Source organism: Lichenostomus cassidix, chromosome 2 (assembly GCF_008360975.1).
Source record: "Lichenostomus cassidix isolate B80296 chromosome 2, HeHo_3.0, whole genome shotgun sequence".
NCBI lineage: Eukaryota > Metazoa > Chordata > Aves > Passeriformes > Meliphagidae > Lichenostomus > Lichenostomus cassidix.
This window is the reverse complement of record NC_139482.1, coordinates 36822003-36835312: the sequence shown is the minus strand read 5'-3', so window position 1 is coordinate 36835312 and position 13310 is coordinate 36822003. Positions and strand designations below refer to the sequence as shown.

The 13310-nt window shown below is 35.1% G+C and overlaps 2 long non-coding RNA genes across 2 annotated transcripts in view; both read right to left on the bottom strand.

Moving 5' to 3' along the window:
- The window catches only part of LOC146441159 (uncharacterized), a 161459-nt gene that overhangs the window by 112172 nt on the left and 35977 nt on the right, over positions 1–13310 (bottom strand). The gene's annotated exons all lie outside the window — the stretch shown is intronic.
- LOC146441160 (uncharacterized) lies at positions 2432–6730 on the bottom strand. The gene is made up of 3 exons (XR_014850409.1): positions 6628–6730; positions 2909–2968; positions 2432–2635 (listed from the first exon to the last, which is right to left on the bottom strand). It is a non-coding gene; the product is annotated as an uncharacterized LOC146441160 (long non-coding RNA).

The window sequence follows — 13310 nt, the reverse complement described above, 5'->3', positions numbered from 1 at the left end:
AACCTAAAATGAGTCCCAGTTAAATGGTGAGGAACTTGGCTCTTCCTGTTACATTCCATAATCTGCAGCACTAAGTTTGTCTCAGAGAACACTTTATTAAAATAGATCTCATCTTTTGCCACTATCTTGTCATTTACCTCATGGTGGGAGAAAAGTGCTGCCAAATATCTTACTGAGCTTTGATACATTTTCTCACTGATATGGCTTAATTTAACATATCCCTTGGTTCTTTTTCTTAACACCATCTTGTAAATTATCCTTTCTGAGGTGATTTTTTTTTTCTTTCCTGTACCATTTTGATGCATAATGTGAAGCCATCCATCACAAACTGGAAGCACTGTATCCACTAATGTAAAGCCTACTACTTCCAGCTCAGTGAGCACACCATACATCTTCTTGAGCATGCCCACAGCACGTCCACCCTTGGCTGTTTCCACTGGATCTGGCTCTTTCCTGGCTGGAGCAGCTCTCGGAGGTAACCCAAGACCAGCTTGGGGAGCAGCCCCAGTGCATGGCAGGGCTTCCTGCCCTATTTACCTGCTGCAGGTGAACTGTTTCTATTTCTAGATAATTTCCATTTTTTCTCACCTTCTCATATTATTTATCAACTTTATCTTTTATTAGAAGTTACACCTATCTTTGTAGCTACCTCCCTTCTACTGTATTAGCTACCAAGAAAAGAGCATTATAAAGGTCTGAATATTCTATAAAGCACCCAAATATTCCCACACACCACAACTGGGTACTTTGTAAATACTTTATTTTTACTTTATCAGATAACAATAATGTTCCTGTCTTTTATGTTCCCATGCAATCCTCTCCAGTGCTGGTTTCAAAAAGTGGCCTTCCATTAATTGGTAACTCATTTAATGGCAGGTGCAACTGATGGCATAAAGACACTAATCTATCTGACTATACTCACAGGACTCATTTAGTCTGAATGCTCCACACTAATCACAAAATCAATAATCACCCTCTTTTAACAAGTTCCTCTGTATGTGGAAGCTCTTTAATAAGTTCCTCTATTTCATGTGTCATTTCTCTATGACTATTCAGAGTTTGTCCAAAAGGAGTCTTCCCAAGATGAGATCAGATTTTTTCTGTTCTTCAATAGATTTACTAACACGAGTTTTTTGCATCATTCCAGTGGGCCATAATCATTTTTCTTTTTTCTGCCAAGAATCTCAGAACCTGTTCAAATGTACCAAAAAGTCCACATCATATGTCAAATGATGACTCAGTGGGGTTATTTGGAAAGACATTTTGGAGAAGAGCAGCTCCTCTGAGTTCCATTTTAATAACATTTGTAGTTTCTATGTCAGGAACAGTGTCATCACCTCTTACTCTTTGTCACCAGTGATGTTAACTGAAATGTTAATACAGTGATGGCCTGACTGGCCTCAAAAGTAAACTTCTGAAGTCACAATGTTTGAGAGCATCCAAAATTAGGCAAGAGGATTTCACCCATCCTAAATAAATGGCAGCAGAATCAGTGTTACTTTTGAATGAGAAAGTCAGTTACCTTTCAACTTCTAAAACTGAATTTGAAAACTACTTTCTTTCTCTTTTCACAACCATAATTTTTCATGTCATCTCATTATCTGACACTCTGAGTGGCCTTTTCTCTATTTATGCAGTTACTGCTCAGTAACTGTAATCTTTGAAATTAAGTAGAACCTTTCAGTATCACTGTATTAAGGGAAATTATAATAGCCTATTGACTGCAGTTTAGTCAATGATCCATTCGTTATTCTGTCTTAAAGTCTTCTGGAGTTTGTAAAATAATGTATTTAATTATCTTTAAAGTCAATAGAGGCACAAATGAGGGACTGCAATGAACCAAACTGGTTAAGATAATTAATGCAGTTGTGGAAACAGAATATCATCCCACCCTTTCCTAGTCACCTTTCCTAGGCTAATAGTCTTTACAAATAATCAGATATAATCCCACAGTAAAGTATTTGTTCCTCCAGAGATCCTTAGCTTTAAATGTGGCGTGAGTGCATATTTTACACAGAGTTGAAACAGGGTAATAGCTGTCTAATGTGCCAGCGGTAACATTAAAAGGTGAGACATCATACCTCACATACTTGGTAGGTGAAGTAATTTTGTTGCGTATTTCACTTTAAATGCCAGGAACCCTGATCAGGAGGTGACAGAAGAGACAGAGTAGGCATGAAAGTTTGGGTTTTAATTGGTTCATCTACCTTCATAGCACAGTTCTCTTATTTCCCATGCCACATTCTGATCCCGATTTTTTAGTTCAATATAATTCCTTTCCTGAGAGCACAAGAACAAACACAGAGTTAAAAAACAGACTAATGAAAAAGTAATGGAGTAAAGAATCAAGACACAAATCTTTATTTTCCCCACAGAATTTGATTTGAGAGGACTTCCAGCATCAACATCCTTCATTAACTAATGAGAGGTCAGTTTGGATAAAACTATTTGAACTAGAAGGTTTACATGGGAGGTGGATGCCTTGTTCATTTAGTAGTCTCTGGAAGGTGTGGACTGGCAGAGAAAAACATGTACAACTGACCTTTCACCTCACTGCAGGAAGAACATCACTCCAGCAGCCACGCATTTCTGTACCTCCCGCAGTCATCTGATTCAGACTAAAACAATCACTTGGCTTTCAGACAAAAATGGGTAAGGCAGAGTGTTCAAACACAGCATGGACCCAAGCATTCCCCATTGAGGCAGACACTGAAGCTTCCTTTCATGTTCCTGCCTTTTTAAAAAGCAACATGCAAACAGCAGTCCTGTCTCATTCCAAAATCTCAGGACTGCATTAGTTCATCCTAAAATAGCTATAACTAATACTCATTTCACTTAAATTGTGAGATTTCTTTTGTACTTCAAAATATGTCTTTTAGCCACCAAAGCTTTTTAAAAAGCTACTCACTGAATTTCCTGTCTTCCTTTTTCAAGCAGAGCCAAATTATTTCTTTCTCCCTCATCCATCCTGGGCAAAGCAAAGGCAATGAATTTTTAGTGCATTTTTACTTGTGTAGGTTATTCCAGCAACAGTTCAGAATACTTATCTCTGGGTTAACTATATCTTCAGAATAACTTGAACCAATTTTTCAAATTTCATTTTTCCCAAGGGAAGAAGGTCTGTATCTTTCAAGGCAGTTATATAAATACGAAGTCATAAAATTATTGTTTTAAGCATGTTTCATTGCCGTTTCTAAACTGGCCATGAATAATGTTTTGATTTCAGGTATTTATCTTCTATAGCAGCACTATGTTCAGTATAATAACTATCCATCAAGACAACAAGCCAGCATGTATAAACACTTACTCTGATCACATGTGAAACCTTTTTCATCTACTGGTCACAAACTTGAGAGGTTTTTGTTCATCTGTGTGCCTAAGAAAGCCATGTCCTACTCAGCCATAAAGGTTTTTTATATCTCTTCTAAAGAGCATTAGCCCATGGCCCCAAGTTTCAGAAATGTTTATAACAGCCTTTTCAATATCCTATAGTGCATTTTAAGTGAATGTAAGTGCTTTTAAATGCTGTAGTGTTTTTCCATGTCCTTATGTTTCTCTTCTTTCTATTCTAATGGCAAATTTCTCTGTCAGACCATCTGCCCTTTCCCAGAATACATTTTTGACTACTTTAAAGGCAACAAATCAGCACTGATATTTTTGGCCATGTATCTGCCACATACTTTCAGCCTGTTTCCACCCTGCTTAACAAGACTGTTCTGTTCAATATCACCAAATGAAGGTTAAGCTCCACCAAACAAAAAAAAAATTTGGTTTCAGGTAGTCTGGCTAGCATATCTCTATTTTCACTTGGTTTTTAATTTAATTTTTCTCCCCATTTGATATAGCAAGCATGAATTTAGTTGTGTGGCTACTCTGGAAATTAGTATCTACTAGAAGATTTTTTCTTACAGCAAAGGAATGGCATCCCCAGGTAAAAGAAAAAGTCTAGCACCTCAGGAATGTCAGTAGTGTTTAACCTTCCCCAGAGACTATGAAGAAAGGTAAGAGTTGTGGTGCAATCCTCTATCCTGTGGAAAAGTGGCTAGAAAGCATTAACTCATGTGACACAGTCAAAGCCAGAGCCATCAGCTAACACTCACATTATAAATGTAATCAAGATTTTGTTCTCTACCGTTGAAAAAACATGTCCTACAAGGTCTGAGTAGGACTTCTGACAGTAGGGACTAGCACCAGTGTGAAAGCAGGTGATGAAGTGGATAGCAACAGAAAACACAGCAACTTAAAACATCCTCTCATATTTATATGCATTACTTTCAATACATCTGAATTCCTTTTGATCTTGTATAATAGGATTCCCTTGTATAATGGAATTCCTGTAAAGTGAACACACAAATTATCTTCTTAATTTACCAGTTTTGTGCCCATTCATTTTCATTGTCTTGCTTGATTATAATCCCAGCATTTATAGCCTATTTCTATACAAACTTATTATCCTATATCTCAGTCACTTTTATCTCCTGTATTTAGATCAATTCTCTTTCCATAACACTTTCTAAGAGAAAAAAAACAGACTTGACCACAGTATTCAAAATTAATTTGTTTCTGAAACATATATAATGACATTAGAGAATCTTTAGGGTTTTTTTCCCTGTCCTGTTCATGCTACATACAGTCTGTTGTTGTTTTTCCTGTTTTCAGTATTGTACTCCTGAAAGAGGCTTTTAATGAGCCTTTAGGCAAAAGTTAGTAGAATATCAAGGATTTCTCTTAGCTCACAATACAAATCTGCAATTCTGATTACCTAAAGCTCTTTAGTCACTTAAAACAAAAACTTCCTTGCTTGTTTGGCAATCCTTTTCTGAAACCTTCATAGGCCTTAATTCATTAAAATTTAGTCCTTCATTTTCTGTGCTGCATGAAGATCTTGAAGTTCTCGCTATCTTCCCTTAATAACAAAGATTTCAATTTTTTTATCAGCATTTTCTCTCTGACCACCTAAATTTAATTCTCTTAACTCTGTACTTATTAAATCTTAATCTTAGAGTCTCTTCAGCATTTTTTTCAGAGGTACATTTAAGGAACGTGTAAGATCCAGTACTTCCATATTCAAAAAGTAAAAAGAATCTCTGCATTTTGCCTTATTGATCCTTCTCCTGATTATTAAAATAGGGAGATTGCATCTTTACCTAAAAGCCCCTCTGCCAGAATACTTTCACAAGCACTTGAAGAATAGATCAGTCTCCTTTGGTTTTTTATGAAGAAATCAGTTGAGAAAAAATTCCTTAGACACTTCAGCAACAAATGTTATCAAAATACAGGTAAACTAAGACAGAGGTCCACTATGTTCAGTACCTGTAAATTTGACTGTAAATAATTTTTTCCCTGCTTCTCATCAGTACAAAATGATTTTTGCTTCTTAAACCTGTATTCAATCTGTCTCATTTTAGCCACTTACTTGAAAATTTTCAGTCTGGAAACTATCACAGAGTAGAAAATGGGATAGTACCAGAGGGACAGTCCAGACACTAAGGAGGCTGGATTGCCTTTGGACATGTCTATCAATCTTCTTCAATTACAGAGGTGCTTAAAGTAACTCAGCTTTTAGCTCAGGCATTGCAATTAAATGTCTGAAGTTAATTCTATTTAATGTGTTTCCAAATCTGATTTAAATCCATGAAAAGGCCAAAGGATCTTTCCATTGCTTTAAATGACTGTCAATCATCTCTCTGTCAATATTTCTCACTTTGCCTGGGGCGGGGGAAGGGACACACAGCCTTCTCTCTACCGCATTTTTAAATGATCGTGTCAAATTGATAAATACTTTTGATATTTCCCTGCACTTCTATTGCAAGAATTGTAAAGGTTTGCTATAATAGTTCAGTTCTTTTTGAAGTAAAAGTTCTATGCTAAACTCTGTCCAAGTTCTGTGTACTGGCACCAGAGAAACCATATCAGCACATTCAGCCAGTGTAATTTTTTTTTGATGCATGGTGCACACTATTCCTATACAGGACTCTGTCTGGCCATTTCCACTTTTGTCCTGGCAACTCCACTACAAATGCAACATAGAATACTAGAAACTTTCAAAGGTGGGAGGCAGAAGCATCCCCAGGTTATTTTTCTAAAAATATTTTTCCAGAAATAACTAATATAGAATATGAAAATGCAATAATTTTATTTTGCAGTAGAGGTGTTATTTCTTCTAAGGTCCAAAATAAATCACCAAAAGCTTTCAAAGCTGACATTTAATCCATGAATTCAAATAATTTCTAAGATGGATGATCCATTAGAAAGACACTTTCAATTCCTCATGCCCTTGTAAGACTTTAATGTATAGCTAGCAGAAAATGCATTTACACAGCATGCTTTTCATAGCAAAGTTATAATTTATTGATAAGGCTTTTTTTGAAAAAAAAAAAGTCTATGGCTGGTTATGTCCTTTTTTATTTATTTATCTATGAATAATAAAGGGAGGCTGAGCCAAGCCTTATCACTTACATAAACCTGTTGCATAACACTTTTTCTAAAGAAAGAAGTAACTGTAACTCTGAAAAATAATGAGGATCGCTCAAATGGCAGTAGATTTTATCACAGATACAATGTTTGATGTTTGCTCAGCCAAATTAAAGTAAAAAAATAGATTAACCCATCTCTCCCTCTCCTTACCTAGATAGAAGACTTCCTGTGCATGCTCTTGGTGTTCTCCAGAGGTGTTATTTTGAGTCTATGGCATGGACAACCTGCCTTTCAAATAGTTTGAGGTCAGTCTAGGAATGAAGGGTAGAGAATATCTGGCACTGTAATACTGATCAAGTCAAAATCTTATTCTCCTATGGTTCTTTCCTCAATGCCAGGATTGAGGAAAGGTTCTTTCCTCATCTTTCTATGCATAACATCAGCAAAATCAGACACAGGAAGTATCTGTTTTACCTTCAAGAGAATTGTAAAAAGTCTTTCTAGGCACTCATATTATGTATTGTTGCCTCACTTTTCCCTTGCAGAAGCACACTCACTTAAGCATTCCTATTCACTAATGTGAAATCTTGTATGTAAGACTATAAATTTAATTAAAGAAATAAGAGCTTGCTACATTAAAAATAGAATGGATACAACTCATAAGAAATATAAGACAAATATATACAACTTATACGAAACAGAAGAGGTTCTCTTAAATTGACTCATCAAAGCCTTATGTTCAGCTACATCCTCTCTTCCCTAATGTCAACTGATCATCAGACTGCAGAAATGTATTTGTTTTGAAAGTCTCCCATAAAGAAGATGTTCCTTTATATCAAACACATCTAAAGAATAGGATTCAGTCTCTAGATATATGAGATTTTTGGGCTGAGAGCAGCTAAATTTATGTGGACCTTTACTGGAGGAAAGTTTGATAGAGTCTTTTTTAGGACTTGGTGTAAAGCCCTTCAGCTGCACAATCAGAGCCTGAAGAATCTTATTTATTGGAAAAAAATTCTACCCTGAAGCATCAGGGAATTACAAATTTTGTAATATTTTATTTTTAGGAAAATGTATGAAAAAAAATTACAAATTTTAACTGGCCATTTTAAATTATATTTCTGTCTCAAATCAAAGAATGCAATCTGAATTCAGATGAATAATCTTTCTTCCCTGATCAGGCTTCAGGATGACATACATTAGACATGCACTTCACCTCATTCTCGTTAGAGCATGTGTCCTACTGATCCTCTTTAGCAGCCCAGACAAAACAAGATGCTGCTACTGGAATTCAGTTTTAATAGTGGATATATTTTTCCCTTGAGCTATACCTGTCTCTTAAAACAGGTTATTGATTAAAAAAGAGAGAAATGCTGTTATCAAAACAGAGAAGACAAAATCTGTGTTGCTAGATTATAGATGCTAAACTAAATTACCAAATATGCTATACAGTCCTTGAATTAAAGTCATAAAACCCAGAAAGAGCATCAATCACTTCTTCTATGTCATCATCCACTGTCAACAGAATGCAGGGTGAAATATCACAGTTGCAGTTGTGAATATTCAGATTTTTAGTTATATGCATGCAATCCCCAGTAGTTTGTTTGCTTTTTAACGGTTCCAAATTTGTGAAGCATAATAAGAAAACTCCTAGCACTGAGATGTGTTAATGGGATAAACAAATGTATTTGCTTGAGACTGTAATAAAAAGTACTATTCAAATATAATAATTGAACACTGTTTATGGTAATTATTTGCTAATGCCTCTTCTCAACTGAATTAGTTTAGAATATCATTTTGATCCTAGTTGGCCTTTTTGCCATTCCAAAACAGTACTGTAATTTACATCAGAGAATAATTGCTCTTCCTGAGATAATGGGAATTTTTGCACACGCCTTGGAACATTGGGTTTTAGCTTTGGTATTTTGGATTTAACCAAAAAGTAAAAAGTGTTGTCTCCAGAGGAGATTCATTTGCCATGCTGGATGTGTAAATCTAACAAATTATATAATGGGCTTGGAAATATTTTCTCTGCTTTGCTTTCAATAAGTATAGACAAAACCTTGATCCATCAAAAAAATGACAAACGGCACATGCATATATATATATAAAATATATATATATAAATTATTTGTGTTTGAGGCATCTGCAGTAGTCACACCAGTCTGCTGGAAAACTACAAGTCTGAAAGCAGGTCTCTTTTTTTGCTCCTTCTCTCTTTTTCCAGTTAAAAGCTTTCCATCATTCCCTTAGAATGAGTTTTCCTGCTTTTATGTGATATCACAAGCTTTTAAAACAATTTTTTCGTTACCAGTTCCAGATGTAGGTCCTCAGAGGTGCCAAACTGGTTGTTTTTCCTTTTCTTTCCACCTGCTCCCCCCTCCCAGTTCCTCCTGGTAATTTTGTCTCCATTTGCTTTTTCCTTCATCTTCCTTTTATTTTTTTCCCCTGAAATAATAAATTATTCTTCTGAGGATTAAGGTCTTTGTCATGTATTTGATTAATGTAAGTGCAACTAAGTTATTTTAAATAAGTAGTTGAAACTTTTTTCAAACACCATCAAATTTAATAGAAATTCAGATTTTGCTCACTGTGAGAAATACATTTCCAAAAAGCAATAAAACCCAAAATCTTTGCAAAGAAGAATCCTTTAAAAATGTGTATTTGTAGGTCAGAGCCTGAGACTGTCAAATTAGTCACCCTTCAAAGGAAAATAAATCCAACCACTTTTGAGTGGACAATGCACCAATATCACATTGACATGATAAGCCTTGGTCCTTGGAAAACTTTCTTATTAGCCTTTTCTACTGGACAGAATTCTTAAATTCCCATAAAGTTTTAAAAAATATAAATTATATTTGACAGCAAATCTTAAATAGAGGGGATGGGGTGGGTAGAAATTTCATCTCAGACTTGCCAAATAAATCTAAGGTTTGATCCAACCATGTCTGGAGTTGATACATCAGCCAGGCTGATATATCAGATAAGGAGACTGCAAACATTACAATCTAGGTTGCCAAGCTTCCCACTGACAAAAAAAAAAACTACCCACAGTAAGTTTTAAAAATCTGAAAGTAAGGCAAATAGTTAAATCAAGAGAAATTGAGTAAGTTTTATGACCTGGATTTGCACTATGATATTGTTCAAATTAAAATTTTTGAGTGTCATACATATCTGCTATTTAGAACCATTGTTATCAGATACCCTTTTTATGCTTTTACAAGGCCCTGCAAAGTAAGGACCCATTCTTTCAATATTTCTCTGACAGAAAAGAACCAAATTTATATGACATTACTCTTTCCTATGTGTTCCTTCAAAACCTATGGGATAAGGGGGGAGAGACACATAGCCTCTGAGTACATGCATAATCAGAGAGCACATGCATAATCAGAGACTGAGAAACAGAAGGGATTAAATGGGGGACTTTAGATGTCTTTTTTGTTCTGTTTCATCTTTTGTTATTTTACTTTTAAACATCTGAGCTGGTTTTGTTGTTTTTTGGGGGTTGAGGGTTTTTTTAACATAAAACCAATGTTTATTAAGAGCCAAAGTAGCATTCTGGAAAGCACGTTCAGTAATATACTTACTAAATCAGGGTGGCTATACAGACTTTAATTTATAAGTGATTCTGAAATTGACACTCATTCACAAGAATTCCTCGGGCTTGTTGTCAACATGCTCTGAGAGGGGCAGTGACTGTCAGCAGGTGGAACCTGTTTCTGATCTGAAACTGTACAATATCTAAGGAAAAGTTTAAAAAATTGGCAAAACCTAAACTGATCTAAATCTAGATTTGAACAAAGCCTTATAGCTGTAGGACAAAGTAAAAAAGAAATTTTAAAAAATACATAACCACGATAAAATGGAAAAATCATAAAGAGCAGAAAAACATTTTTCTTTCCTGTAATAAATCAGGGATAAAGAGATGCTTCAGCCAGAACATAAGGAGGAAGAGGGCATTCGTGGGCAGGGTGTTATCTGAAGTCACTTCCACTGAAATGAACAATTGTGCTTTTGTAGTGTAGCAGCCACTTGCTGGCAAACAGAAATGCAAAGCTACAATTTCTCAAACAATAACATGTAGGCTGCTTGGCTTGATATGAAAGGCTTTCAGCTAGAAATATTACTGACATTGCTAGATTCATCTTCCTGTAGAACTGATGGATTTTTAGTGGAAGTAGGTCAATATATCTTTGGTATGGCCATTGCTAATCCAACCACATTATTTTTCTTTTCAGTGCAGTGCTTTGGAGCATTGCTGCTGAAAAGCCTCTTGCAGTGACTAGCTATTCATTGAATATTTTCACATCTAGTGCAATAAAAAGTCACTAATCTAATATGAGTGTTCAGCTTACAAGAATATTTCCCACAAGAAGTAGTTACAGTGGCAACCACTGCTGTTGAAATGTCTGAACTACGTGGGAACTGAAACCCATGGAAGAGAGGAACAATTTATTTAAGCACACAGGAAACCTTTTGGACTGCAAAATGATAAATGGTATAAGAAGAAAGATTTGATAAGACTTTTAAGCCTTAATTCTGCTTTCATGCACCTAATTAAAAAAAATAACATTTTTTAAAAAAACATTTTTAATAAAAAACTTTTTTTTTAATGGCTGCAGCAACTATTTTGAAAATTCACTGGAGACATAACTGAAGTAAGGAGAGAAAGTATCGCAAAAGCATAGCCTACAAGTTTTTCCAGAGTATTCTTGTTATACCAAGAGTATTCTATTGAAGAATATACATATGCTGGTCACAAGGTTCAAAATCTAGAGCAAAACACAGTTCCCATACATAATATTCTTAGGAGACAGGGAAGAGCTAAAACAAATCAAATCTGTAAGTACTAAAAGTGAGACAGTTTCCTAACCTACTCAGGTCCCTCTCAAGGCCCTCTCACTGTCTGTTCAAAAAGTTCAGCAGGTACCCTTAGAAACATCAGTATCATCAAAGGTTCACACAAAATCACTAATGACTGGGTGATACTCAAATTGCTCGTTTAAGAATACTGTTTTCAGCTCCTTCAATATCTATCTTGACAGGAAAGACTGCTAAACTGCCACACAGAGACATATCAGAAGGGAGGCGTCATACTACCACTGTTACAGCCACCAGAGAATACACAAGCTACATAAGACACTTTCCTGGGTCAAAAAGCATTGCCTCCAAATAAAAAAGGAAAAAACTGAAGTTTACATCATCTATAAAGAAACAGGAATTCGTTCCAGCAGTAAAAAGCAGTTTTTGAGTACATGACATCATTATACCTGTGGTGTGCAACAGCAGTGGAGTCCATATCAAGAGCGTGTATTTGGGGCTTTCAAAGACTGATTCTAAGAAAGAAATGGAACAACGTAAGGTGGATCTTGTGTGACAAATAATTTAAAATAGATAATACTTATTTAAAAAGCAGGAAATTGTGATTTGGAACATTTCCCTAGAGGCCACAAAATTTCCAAACCTATGATCAAGACAGGAGGAGACATTAATTAATAACCCAGATGAAGCACAGGAAAACAAATAAGTCTCTTGAAAAATGTCATTTAGAAAATGGGATGATAACAACAATGAATATAAATTAGCCACTGGAAAGCAAACCACTAATGAGGAAAGTTGAAAGCCATAAGAAAAGTCTGTGACCACTACAATTAATGCCAAAGGAAGAGACTTTTTATTACACTAATAATGGTTGGAATCTTAATTGTATTAGGATATTGTTCAATAAGCAAGGGGCAAGTGTTAATAACACAGATATTTTCCATAAATATTTCTGCTATGTACTTTGCTTGTAAAAAGTAAATTATGTGGTTATAATGAACCCATTCTGTTAGTACTGAGACAAGATATTACAATAGAAGCTATTTTAAATTCATTTAATTCAAAAACATTTCTAACTCAGCATATCCAGATAACTCTAAACTAATAGCTACAGGACAACTGCTACAGAAGATCAAGCTGTTTTGGATTTTCAATGACCAAAGACTCATTTCCAATACTTAATGATAATTTTCAGAGGAGCACGCTATGAAAATAATCTTCTACCAAGACATAGAAAGGGTAAGTAGGGCAATACTTGAAGTAATTACAGACTTTGTTATCCTGTTTTGATCCCAATGAAAATAACGGAATAGCTGATAGGGGACTGAATTAAAAGACAGCAATACATTGAAGTACTATTCTAAATGCACTTACATATAATAGATCTCAATATAGTTCAATATTTTTATGAGATTACATTTTTGATTGATAAAGGCTAATAGTGTCATGCAATACACTTAGATTCCTGTAAGGAACAACTAACTACACACTCTACAATATTCTAATTAATAAACAAGGACACAAAATCAGCATTTCATACATTAAAAGAATTAAAACCAGTCAAGGATAAGTCTTGTTGATCTCACTGGAAAACACCGGGCTGTGGCTGTATTCCAAGGGCATTGTCACAGAGCAGAGTTGTTGGTGCCTAGTTATTTAATACCTTTTATAAATCATTTGATGAAAGGAATCAAACTGAAACAAAGATTAAGGGACTTGTAAATATTGAAGATAACAAGTCACTGACAGAACAAAGATCATGTCATAAATCATAAACAACATTCAGGATGATGTGAGCAAATCAAACATTTTGGACCATCCCAGGTAGCTCATATTAGCTTGAGTAAATTACTGCTGCATTTTAGACCATATTTTGGACCAGCTATGAAATTAGTTTTAACTCCACGTACAAGTGATATTTGAGCTTCCAGAGGAATTTCTAACAATCTAGAATTTATAAAAATATGTATTAAAGCCAATGAAGAAAAATTACATTTGAAGTCATCAGACACCTAGAAAGGCATCTGAGTACAGCCTATCTTACTTGGAAAATCTGCAAACACATATAAAGA